This window comes from Castanea sativa, chromosome 8 (assembly GCF_040712315.1).
Source record: "Castanea sativa cultivar Marrone di Chiusa Pesio chromosome 8, ASM4071231v1".
In the NCBI taxonomy this organism is placed as follows: domain Eukaryota; kingdom Viridiplantae; phylum Streptophyta; class Magnoliopsida; order Fagales; family Fagaceae; genus Castanea; species Castanea sativa.
This window is the reverse complement of record NC_134020.1, coordinates 41,409,190-41,421,340: the sequence shown is the minus strand read 5'-3', so window position 1 is coordinate 41,421,340 and position 12,151 is coordinate 41,409,190.

The window sequence follows — 12,151 nt, the reverse complement described above, 5'->3', positions numbered from 1 at the left end:
ACCTTTAGAATTACTAGACTCTGAGTACGCTCGTGAGCGCTTGCTCAGAGACTCTTCTATTTTTTTACATAAAAGTTCATAATTTACATCTATTATAATTTGAGATTACTACATTTTTCATTCACAAAAAAATCTAGGGTTGTAATGAGTATTATGCATTTGTGGTGTGATAAATATTATGCATTTCATCACACCCCTAGATTCCTTTGTGATTGAAAAATATAGTAATCCCAAATTATAATGGATGCAAATTATTAACTTTTACGCAAAAAAATAGAAGAGCCTCTGAGCATGCGCTTAATAACAATTATCAATTTTTGTTTAATCCTAAAATTTAGTTTTTAAATCCTAAAAGTTAACCACTTACTACACATCTATAAAAAAAGTTAAAAAAAGCTTAAATTTAAAATTTAACAACTACCTTCATAACATTTTTTATGAAGTAAATTAATAATTATAAAAAAAAAATGTAAATTGAATTTCACATAGAATTATACAAATGATATATATGTGCCTTATGTTACAAAGAAATTTTTTTACAACAATTTATTAGATAACAACCACTTCATGTGAGGTTTGAATCATAACAACAATTTCATTCATTATTATTCAAAGTTGCTATATTTTTCAATCACAAAAAAACCTAGGATGTGATGAAATTTATGCATCTATGAGTGAAATAATTTTTTGGTATAAATATCATCAAACCCCTAAATATTTTTGTAATTGAAAAATATAGTAACTTCCAATAATGATGAATGAAAACTTTACAAATGATAAATATAGTTTTTGTTACAAAAGAAATTTTTTATATAACAATTTCTTAGATAACAACCGCTTCATGTGAGGTTTGAATTATAACAAAATTTTCATTCATTACTAGCCTTATCACATGCGCTTCATGCGTGCAATGAAGCTTTTTTTTTTTAAGTGGTCTTATTTTGTAAAAAAAAATTTGTATTTTTTTATTTTATATATATATAGTTTTTATTTTGAAAATTTAATTTATAAGTGAATAAATTAATTTAAAAATTAATAGGAGAGTGGTCCTATTTTTTAGGCAATGTTTTAGTGGGAGTTAGAGTTGCATTTTTTTCAAATTGTCCTTTAATTTTGTCTCTACTTAAACATAGGGGTGTAGAGGCATTTTTGAACTAAAAAATTAGGAATCAAAACAGAAGAAGTTTCTTAAAGCGCGTGTGATGAGGCTTTTTTTTTTTTAAGTGATCTTATTTTGTAGAAAAAAAACTGTATTTTTTATTATATATATAATTTATATTTTGAAAATCTGATTTATAAGTGAATAAATCAATTTAAAAATTAATAGAAGAGTGGTCTTATTTTTTAGGCAATGTTTTAGTGGAAGTTAGAGTTGTATTTTTACCGTAGTGTCCTTTAGTTTTGTCTCTACTTAAACATAGAAGTGCAAAGGTATTGTTGAACTAAAAAAATGAGAAATCCAAACACGGGAAGCCCTTTAAATAATAGTATAGATATAGATAAGAAAAAAGCTATATCAACTATCAAATATGCCATTCCCTTCCCGGGTTCTCATTTTATTGGTTGAATTCGAGACATGCCTCTTGATAGATCAATAGTTGTTTTTCTTTACTTTTATATATATATATATATATATATATATAGAGAGAGAGAGAGAGAGAGAGAGAGAGAGAGAGAGAGATTCTAATATGAATTTTTTTTTTTTAAAGCACTAATATATTTTTTTAAGAAAGAAATAAAACATTAATACCACTAAAGTTTGTTGGTGGAGTAGTATGAGCTCAGATTTCTCCCCGTAAGCGCTTGAATTCAAGTCTCATCGATGGTTGGGGGCATGTTTAAATCCGAGGTTTAAAACACTCTTGTGTTTGGCTCACGTGTGGGATGCTCACAAAACATTATTGGAGATGCCATCTCTTTCCTTCAACAAATTTTTTAATTAAAAATAAAATAAAATAAATCATTACTTTATTGAACGTACAAAATGAATAATTGTTACATCTGAATTGTCAAAAGCTAATTCAAGAGCAAGTTCCCGAAGCGTGGAATAAAATGGGTTACAAAAGATTCAGCTTGATGCATGTCCTCTTTTCCACAGATTGTCGTTGACAATTGCTACTCTAAACTTGCGCTCTCTACTGTAGTCATGAAAGGCTTTGATCCATCACAATATCCTGAGTCAATTTGTTACAGTTACAAGTATTAGTAATGGTGTTTACCACTTCTCTAAACTTGTGCTCTACATTTTTTTTTTTCTTGAAGTTGGAAGAATTTAGGAGATAAACCGTGGAACTAAAATCTATAACAAGGACATGGCAAAAAAAAAATTATAACATGATACGGTAGATAAGATATTGTTACGACACGTGCATGACATGGAAACGACCCTAATACGATACTTTAAATGAAGTGTTCGGACATCTTAGATGTCACTGTAACAAAAGACCACTTGTAAATTCAAAAAAAAAAAAATCTGAAAGTATACTTTGAAAAAGTAAAGTTTTAAATAGTGGTTCATTAAAACTAAAAAGTAAAAAACTAGTTTATAAGCAAGTCCCAAGCACACACAATTAATTAGCTGATAATAGATATGTCTGATACAGATAATATATAATTCATAAAATTGTGTCTCTGGGTTTAGTTTCTAATCCTAGGATCCGATAGAGGAACCCTGTCTCCAGACCACACAGAAAGCATACTTGTTAAGCAAAATTAAATGGTAGTCACATGTTCAGATCTATAAATACGATATAACTATGAGGTTTTTCCATGATCAGTGTCTCACAGCATGTGAGCAAGACCTATTGCAACATGTTTTTGGGACAGAAAGTGTTCATTAGAGTATACTTTGGGACCACATATATCATACATATTAGTATACGAGGATGAGATCTTGATTGATATGATGTACAAAAGAAAATGACTGTTCTAGCCTACAGGGGCAAGCAGGGTTTTAGTGTGAAAAAAAAAAGAAGAGATTTAAAAAAAATATTTGACAATATAGTACTATAGTAGTTGATAGTTATTAAACTCAATTAGCAATGCATGCATGTATTTATGAAAAAACATTATGATATTCTTTTTGATGGACACATTGAAAAACATTATGAAATGATTACTAATTGTATTAGTGATATTACTAGTGAAGCTATCCTTTTACCAATTATCCACAAAGAGGTGGGGGAAAAAGATGAGCATTTTTTGCTATTAAAGAGCAGGCAGGGAGAAAAATACAAAGATGGAAGAAGAAATTGTTATCTCAAGTTTGGAGGGATATTTTATTGAAAATCATAGCTCAGTCCATCCCTGCATTTGTGATGAGTTGTTTCCTCTTGCCAGATGGTTTTTTTTTATTTAATTTTTTATAACTAATTTGAATACTATGATATAAAAATTTTGGTAGGAACAATGTGACTTTAAGCGTAAAATGCATTGGTTAAATTGGAAGAAGCTATGTATGGAAAAGAAAGTTGGAGTGATGTGTATATGTGATTTGCATCTCCTTAACCTTGCTCTCTAAGCAAAGTAAGGCTTGAAATTGCTAACTTACTAGGGTCTTTGTTGTTTTGGGTTCTCGGATCAAAGTAATTCCCCAACATATTCCTAGATGCAAAATTGGCGCTAATGCTTCATATAATCATATGTGTGGAGCATCGAGGTAATGAAGATCCTATAATGTGGATTTAGATGCAAGGTGAAAAATGAAAGACAAATCTTTTTTTCTTTTTTTTTTGGGGGGGGATAGATCTAGATGGGGTACCTTTTTTTTTTTATAGGTACCTAATCCCAACAATTTTAAAGTAATTTCTCCGCAAAACTATCAATATCAAAATGTTTTGGTCTGTGACTTGATAGACACAATGGAATTGAAAGAAGATTTGATTGAAGGATAGAATTTGCCTATGTGCTTCATATCCATGGTAGAGGCATGTTATAGGATAAGGTTCAATTTTTACCACACTAAAAAAGAGTAAACACCATGGACTATATTAGCTCTCTCTCTCCTGCTACATGTGTATATATATTAAAGAATAAAAATGGGTAAGAGGTGGAAGGTGACTTGAGTTGGTGTCTTTCATTTGGGCGTAACTATAGTAACACCCTATCAGCTAAGCACAGACCTACAAGAGTAAGAGATCTAAATGAATCATAGTTGTGCACTCAACCCATCAAGGACATTAGTGTACATAAGTTGAAAGTATGAAATTATTTTCTAGTCACTTTCTTTTTTTTCTTTTCTTTTCTTTTCTTTTCTTTTTTGCCGCCATATGTAGACATAGGACAGATACATATTAATAAGCTGGGGACACAATTAAGTTGCCCAAAATCTAAGCTAAAGAAAAATGAAAGTCACGGATAGAATAAAGTAGAAGATGGTCTTAATTGAACTTTTAGGTACTAGTGCAGTGTGGTGAGAGAGATGAGATAACTTATAAGAGTAGTTGGCCGGTCACATGGGCGCATCGATTTCTCATGTGACCATTCCAGCAAAGCTCTTTCCACCTTTTCTGTCCTTTTTTATTTATTTATTTCTATTTCTTTGGATACACCAAACACAACAAAATAAAAAATATCTCTTCTTTGATTTTTCTTCTTGAATAACCAATCAATAGATTGTCAAGAAGAAGACACTCTCACATTCATGTCAATGTCATCGTAATATTTAGTGTAACAAATTTACTAGATTGCCCTGATGTCTAATAAAAGTTTTTCTTCATTGATATAACCAGTATGCCCCTGGAAAGTGACAATGGGGTCCCGGGGAATTTACTCAAGGAATTCTAAATGACCTTTCGGTTTAGTGTACTGTTTGGTACCTCCACCTTTGTAATGGCTTTTGGAGCTGTTATTTGGTGTCAAAAGTGGAAAAAGAGGTTAGTATTATTGGATTATTATGAGAGTAAAATTGTTCTACTTTTTGAGGTGGGGGGACATGAATAAGTTGTTTATTATTTGTTGATAATTAGTCTTGTTTTTTTTGTTGAAAAACGATTGAGGATGTGTAGTCCATTCAAAGATTAAGAGTATGAAGAGGCGTTAGGCCAAAAAAATCAATAAAGATAAGACCTCCTCTTTCTTCCATATAAGCATGCGACGTGTGGTTCAAAAAGAGACTAATAGCACCCTAGAAGTTCAAATTTTGAAATAATATGACAAGTATTTGGGGGCTATCATTATTGATAGAATTGTTTTTTTAAACCAAACATTCTTTAAACTGAAGGAAAGGGTAAAATACCGGGATGAAGGGAAAAATTACTGACCATACAAGTGATATTTGATTTATAGAATGAATCGCTTTAAGAGCATCCACAGCAGTGGAGTTAAAATTTTAGCAATTTAGCTTCATAAAAAGTTACTTTATCTATTTTACCTACTCATTTTACAAAACATGCTGCAGCAGTGGATCTATTTTAGCTTTCAACACAATAAAATAATATAAACATCACAATAAAATAATATATCTACTATAATAAAATAATATATCCCACTATCCAAAAAATATTCAACCACAATTTAATTGGAAAGGTGAATAAATTTTTTTTTTTTTTTATAGCTCTCAGCTACAGTGCTCATGTATTGATACATGAGCACTGTAGCACTTTAGTTAAATTTTTTTGCTTTACCTCCACTGCTGCAGGAGGATTTTTTATGTTTGAGTGGAGCTAAAATAACTATATAGCTATTTAGCTCCACTGCTGCAATTGCTCTAAGCTTTCTAAATACTTTGTGTGATGTATCAAAAAAAAAAAAAAAAACTTTGTGTGAGAAGCTAAACTCAAAGTCAATGGTAATTAAATTACTGTGTGAGTAGAAAATTAATGAGAACAACTTAATTATATTAAATAGAAAAATTATGTGAAACTAAATCAAATGGGGCATGGGTTTTCGAAACCAAAAGCCTTCAACTAAGTTTTGCTAGCTTTTTTTTTTTTTTTTTAGAATATTAAGTATTTTTAACACACATAGGGATATGGACGGAACCAGGACTTGGAGTTAGGGGGAGCGATTTTATTGTTAGTTATATGTAGTGACTTCGACTTTCGATTCTATTGCTTAGCCGGCAAAGATTTTCTTTTATTATTATTTTTTTCCATGTGTGTGTAGAGTGTGTCTTTTGTTGATAAAGACAAAATTATTTTGTTTAAATTTTTTTTAAAGGGTTAAGTTGTTTGTCTTTGGTAAAATTGGTTATATTAGTCTCAAAGTTTTATTTATTTATTTTTTTTTTAGCTTTGCTATTGCCTATTGATACTTTTTGTTATTGGGCTAATATTTTGAGCTTGTATTTTTTTTTTAGATTTTAGATCTATAAAATTTTTTATGGACTTTAAAAGCAGGAAAATACTAGATCTACAATTTTTTTTTTCAATTTTTTGTTGTGATTAGTGGTTATTAGTAAGTAAAAAAGTGATGTAAGTGGTGGACCTAAATGCAAACTGTAAGAATTTGTTACTTCAATAATTTATAAAAATGTTGTAAAAAATAGTCAATTTTTTAGGTTTTGAAAAATAAGTAAAAGGCACTAAATCTTGTTGGACAAAAGAGAAATATGAAATCATTACAATGTAGGTGCTACTAGCTCCCCTTACTTAGCTAACAAAGCACCTACATTGTAATGATTTCATATTTCTCTTTTGCCTAACAAGATTTAGTGTCTTTTACTTATTTTTCAAAACCTAGAAAATTGACTATTTGAGAAAGCTGCACCTAAACGAAAGAAGAAAAAAAATGCACGAGACTTAGGTTTAATACTCATGTGCACCAAATTTGATAAGATGCTAAGTGCTAATACACGACAAGTATTGAGTAGATACTAGTATCCTATTAAGTTTGGTGTGTACTGCACATGTATTCTCGACCTAAATCATGTAAATTTTAAGGAACTAGTTAATATATGCGCTTAAGGCATACGTTAGTAAACTGTAAAACCCAAGTTTTAAACCGCATAATCACTTACCAGCTTTATCACATGCGCTTCGCACTTGAGACAAATTTTTTTTTGAGTTTAATGTCATAATTTTTTAATTTGAATTTATCTATTGTTAGTGAGGTTATACGTGAATGAATTTTTAAGAAGCTAAAATTTAGAATTTTGAAAAAGAGTAAACTTCAACTGGCCAATTCTTAGGATAAAATTTGTATCAAACGTGTGTGAAGTATATTTAAACAAAAGGTGTGTACTAATTTTTAAGAAAAAAGGTTTTCGGGTAATTTTTTGTTTTTGAATTTTATTGAATTATAATTTTAAACTTATTATTTATTTTTTTAGGAATAAAAATTATCTAATTAGAGTAAGAGTATTTTAGACATTTTTTGAAGTCATAACTAACTTTTTAAATATCCTTTATTAATATATATATATATATATATATATATATATATATATATATATATATATATATATAAAGTATGTTTCAAAAACCAAAGTTTAATAAGAATATGTAATAGTTGTGCCGGACAATGAATGTTGGAATGAGCATGATTGTGTTGGAGAATAATGTGGAAAGGGTGATGGGGAACCTTATTGTAGTAGGATATCATTCTACGGAAGATTATGAACCATAGGAAAGACTTGGTCAAAAGTCTCATGCAAGAAAGACTTTCATGAGTTTTAGCATCCGTAGGGATTATAGGAAGTCCTTTGGTGAATATATGCCTTTCACTAGGGATTTTGTCATCATGCAAGGAGTCAACAAGAGAGATATTCATATTATCATGGTATCTGTCATTCATCAGGAGACTGTGGCAGTCGGCAATAATTGTTGGCAACAATTGAGTAGTGCTATTCTTTTGTTTAATAAAGCTAAGATGTTTATTATGGGTTTCACACCTTATACAAAATTTGAATTTTACTTTTTGTCCAAAAGGATCAGTAGTAATTCCATCATTCTCAGTAAGGAAATGATACAAAGAGTTAATAAAAGGCAAACCAAGAATTACTTTATCAGTCATGTTCTTAACAAGTACAGAGGGGATCTTAAAGTAAACATTATCATGGCAAACATGAGCATCATTTAATTCATATTTTATTTTCATTTTAGTTCCATTAGCAGAAACTAATCTTTCAGTAGATTTTTCAAAATATTTAGAAGGAATCAGTCCTTCTTGAATACAATTAACATCAGCACCAGAGTCAATCATAGCAACAACATCAAAAGCATAATCATGAGCAACAACAATTTTGACTTTAGTGTACCATTTGGGCAGCATATGTTTAAAAAGAGACAATTGATTATCAATCAAATTAATCAAAGTACGATCAGAATCATTACCAGAAGGAGAAACTTGTTGATCGGATTCATCTCCGTCTTTTTGCTCATCATCATCAGATTGGTGCTTATCCATTGTTTTATCAATTTTTAGAATTAACAATTCTTGTTTAAGATGATCATTATCATGTTTAATAGTTTTAACATCATTTTTTAATTGGATTATTTCTTGTTTAACAGTTTTTATCTCATGTTGAAGATCATTAACAGTTATTTCTTTTGATTTATTTTTATTAAATCTTTTCAGAGTTTCTTCAAAACTTATCGTAGAATTAGGTCTTTTAACCTTATCTTCTTTTGTTAAGTTTTTCAAAAACTTATCAAGATAATTTTTCTGCAAATTAGGATCATCAATCTTACTTATCATAGTTAATAGTAAATCATCATTCTCTTTACTTTTGGTTAACATCTTAACAGATTTAATCATATTACAACAAGAATCTCTACAGCCAAGTTTAATATTAGGAGATTTAGAAACATCGCTACGGGAGTGATAATCAGAATCAGATGAGGAGGAAAAATCCTCTTCAAAGGAATCAGTTGAAGCAGCAGATTCAAGAATCTGAAATAATTCATTTTGATCACTATTATTAATGTTCAACAGGTTCAACTTATTTCTCAACTTACCAGGCTTTTGGGTACAGTCTTTACTGAAATGGCCAAATTTGCCACAGTTAAAGCACTTACCTTTACCTGATCTCTGTTTATTATGTTTTCGAAAAGCAGTTTTGTTTTTAGCATAAAAATCATTGGGTTTAACAAAGTGGGTTCTGTGTCTTTTATACTTTTTATGGGAATAACTTTTGTAAACCTTATCATGTTTACTTTTCCCTTTTTGCCTGGAAGGGGCAATAGGAGGTAAACCATATTGTTCACAGAAATTACCCATTTCATATTTAGCTTTCTTTTTATCTTTTAACTGTTGTTTTAACCATTTTTCATCATTGCACATATTAATTCCAATTTTCTTAATAGTGCTGAAAATATCACCATAGGTTAAATTATCAAAGTCAATAGAATCATTTTTTCCGATTAATTCATTTTTTACCTTATGAGCAAAAATAGGAGGCAGACCGTCAATAAACTTCTCTTTCCAATAAGGCTTCATAGAGTCTTTTCTGAGCATGACTCTGGAAGTAAATACATCTTGGTACCATCTGTAATCAGACATAGTAGGACATCTCAAATTATTTAAATAATCAGAAATTCGAGACGAAATATTGGAAGGAGTACCAACAAAATGTTTAAGAATGGTGTAAACCAAAGTATTAACACCATCAGGAACACCACGGTTAATATTTTAATAAAAAATAGGCATACCATCAGTATCTCTTTTAACAGCATGTTTAATAGATTCTCTGGATTCTTCTGTGAGATGTGAATCCCACCATCCGCGAAGACAACCAGTAAAACCAGATACAAGCAAATCAACAATATCAGGATGATCAAGACTGTCATGGTTATTTATGTATGCAATACCAACCATAGACATGTGAGCCATTTTGTTAATAATTTCTTGTTCAGACAAACCATCAATATTCCATTCATAAAGTTTATCAGCAGAAACAGAAAATTGAGTTTGAGAAGATCTTTCTTCAAACTGTACATCAGGAGGAGTAGGTTTAGTATACCAGTTTTTTGTAAAAGACGTGGGATTGGGTTTTCCCACAAATCTTTTAATTTCTGGTAAACTTATGTCATCATCAAAAACATTTTTGGAAGATTTTGAAGACAATGAGTCAGAATTTGTATCATCATCAGAAACAATTTCTTTCTCATTTCTTGAAATAGCACAAGCAGCACTTTTAGAAGTAGAAGTCTGCTCGGTTTTAACTTTTAAATCAGCAAGCATTTTTTCAATCTTTTCAACAGTTGATCCTTGGGAATTAACTAAATCAAAAGTTTTACTCTGAGAAGTTTTAAAATCAATATTTTTTCTTTGACTGGGTAAATCAATCAAAGGTTTCTCAGGTTTTGAAATAGAAGGTTTTTCATCAATTTTTTCTTCAATACGGTTGCCAATTTGTTGACCAATAATATGCAAAGATTCATTAGTAAAATTGTTTTGTTCAATAATGGCAGAAACAGGAGTTTTATCATCAGCAATCTTGAAAGGGGAGGCTTTCACCTCAGTGCTTTCTTTATCACTTTTGCAAGTAATCAAAACAGTTTCAAGGGGTGGATGAGTGGATTTAACAACAGTTTTATCATGTTTAACAAAAGCAGATTTTTTTATTACGTTCAAGTAATTGGTATGAACCTCATTTCTTGAAACATAATAATTCTCAAGATAATCAAAAAATAAAATATGTTGTTTTAACAAATTCATTTTTTCTCTCCATTTCCTTTTGATTCTGTCTTTCTCAGACTGAGCAAAAGTACTTTGGTAATACTTTCTTTTATCACGGTTTGCTTTAGAAAAGAATTCATTACTTAAAGCAACCATATCAATTTGAAAAGCAGGGGTTTCAACATCCATATCCATCAGGTTTATCACACGCAAATGTTTAAAAGGAGGAGGAGTTTCAATAGGTGGAAAATCAGATCCAGAAGGAGCTTCAGATTTTGCATCTTCTTCTTCTTCGTGATCATCTTTTGGAAGAAATTCAGGTTTAGTTGAATAATAAGTATTGCTAACTTGGGAATTGTTGCTAGCAACTCCTTTTAGCTTTAAATCAAGTGGTTCAAAATTCTTTTTCAAAAATTCGTCAACATCAGCATTTCTTTTAACAATACTTTCAGATCCAACAAATGACTTTCTGCCTTCATTGATTCTCAAAGGTTTGTGAGTAGAAAAACATTTGGTATCATCAAAAAATATTTTAACAGTTCCATCAGAATATTGTGCAATTTTAGTAAGATCAAATTCATCAAAAACAGGTTTAACAGGTGGTGCAACTTGTTCCAAAGTCCATTCTTTGGGAAGAGTAATATCTTGCCATTGAATCATTTTAGGGACTTGGATCTTAGCATCAGGTGTGGAACATTGAATCAACATAGTTTTTCCAGCAGGATCACGTCCTCTAGACCGAGGAGTTAGCTGGGAATCAAGCAATCTATAAAAAATACGGTAAATAAGAGTAAAGGGTCTACTACCATCATCCATATCATATCCAGAAGTCAATATATTCAAAGTTAAAGCTTTAATAATATTAGGATCATCAAGAGCAAGAGCAAGATCAGGATAACAGTCAAAGTAAACAGGACCATCATACAAAGAAGCAGTGATCATGCCAAGAATGCTATCATTAAATTTCTTAAATCTAGCATCACGTAAACACATAAGCACAGAAGCATCAATTCCTTTTCTTGTTAAAGGTTTAACAGCAACTTGAACCAAACCAATGTGTAAATATTTAAGATTTTTCTTGGACAAAAACTCGTTAATATTTTTCTTGGAAAATAAACAACATTTTTCATGAGTTCTAGAAATAGAAAAAGTTTGTTCAACAGTTCGAGCTCTATATTCAGAGAAAATACTTTTTTCAGTCCAATTAAGATCATAAACAGATTTAGTAGAAACTTTAGGAATATTCCATTTTCTAAAATCTGGGTACTCACTTTCTTCAACAGTGTGGTCTTCTTCATTCACAATATCAGGAGGACAACCAGTCCTAGAGCTAACAGAGGAGTCGGATCTCCACATCCTATCAATATCTAACTTAGTTATAACACTCAATTATTATGTTTTTCTCACAGCCGTTGCATTTCGTAACACATACCGGACATCAACCCTATTCCTCTCACGCCCTCACGCTCTCCTGGCTTCACGGGCCTTACTGTTCGGATCTGAGACTTTTTACAATGGCGGTGGCGCCAACGACGGGGAGATCGACACAACAACGAAGTATCACAAGGTCAGGTAGACACGGACAGAAGAT